This window comes from Halyomorpha halys, unplaced genomic scaffold (assembly GCF_000696795.3).
Source record: "Halyomorpha halys isolate HHAL.00 unplaced genomic scaffold, Hhal_1.1 Scaffold10141.1, whole genome shotgun sequence".
Lineage (NCBI taxonomy): Eukaryota > Metazoa > Arthropoda > Insecta > Hemiptera > Pentatomidae > Halyomorpha > Halyomorpha halys.
This window is the reverse complement of record NW_027105107.1, coordinates 1-1208: the sequence shown is the minus strand read 5'-3', so window position 1 is coordinate 1208 and position 1208 is coordinate 1. Positions and strand designations below refer to the sequence as shown.

Here is a 1208-nt window from a genome sequence, read left to right as displayed (position 1 = left end):
AAAACCCTTTATACATCAAAATATACTATTTACTAAAAAAGAGCATATTACAATACATATATATATATGTGTGTGTGCATAAAATCAAGATTTTTACATTTGTTTAATTGCATTATGGAATAAAAACGAACAATAGACACAGGGTGAATGAACTATATGTTAGAGTTGAACTAAAATGAAAAATATGAGAAGATAGTCGAGAGGTGCGGTCAGAATATAACACAAATAAGTTGGAATAACTTATTTAAATAATTTAACCAATGTTTTGGCCAGAAGAACAAATGAATGCAGAAAATAAAATAAAGCCAGAATGACAAAGTAAATAATTGTACAAAAAAGAAAATAATAAAAATAAAGTGATGAAAGAAGTGGAAAATAAAATGTATAAATAGGTAAGTAAAAATGACAAGTAAAAATTAAGGAAATAAAATTTAAATTTAAAGTAACATGAATATTTTAGTTTATTAATAATTTAAAAAATAAAATTATTGAAACAAAAAATTAAATGAATAAATAAATGCTATTAAAATATAATAAAATAAGTATAAAATATGAATAATCACGTTTTATGTTTTTTTCTTTTTTCCTATCTTTTTTATGACCCCGCCCTTGGCCCTCAGCCAGGCTGCTACGTCTGTGCGGCTGTTATTATTTGCCCACCATAAGGCAGTGCGTCCTTCATTATTCCTAGCATTGATATCAGCCCCGCGGTCGAAGAGCAGCTGCACCACGGCCAAGTGGCCATAGTAAGTTGCTATTATTAGCGGTGTCCAGCCATTACAATCCCTAGCAGATGGGTCTGCCCCACGGTCCAGCAGTAAGGTGGCCACAGCGGTATGACCTTTCACTGCTGCTCCTCTTTGTAAGGCAGTCCTCTGGTTCCAATTTCTCATATCCACGGCCACACCAGCATCAAGTAGCCACTTTACGGCCTCAACGTGTCCACAGAGGGCCGCATGATGCAATATCCCTTCACCACTCCTATCCCTCAGAGCCAGGTCGGCCCCATTCTCCACTAGCACCTGCAAAACGGCCAGCTTATTATTTATGGCTGCAAAGAAACAAGGACTGTTACCCTTAGTATCCAGCTCATCCACCCTGGCTCCAGCTTCCAGCAGAGTGGCCACGGCCCCAGTGCAGCCTCCTTCAGCGGCGTAGTGAAGTGCTGTCCTACCTTCTTTATCCTTCAGTTTCGGATCGGCACCATT

General features: G+C 37.7%; 1 pseudogene; it reads right to left on the bottom strand.

Annotated features, from left to right (window-relative positions):
• Positions 1–660: 660 nt before the first annotated feature.
• On the bottom strand, positions 661–1022 carry LOC136796038 (fibronectin type 3 and ankyrin repeat domains protein 1 pseudogene; annotated as a pseudogene).
• Positions 1023–1208: the final 186 nt, after the last annotated feature.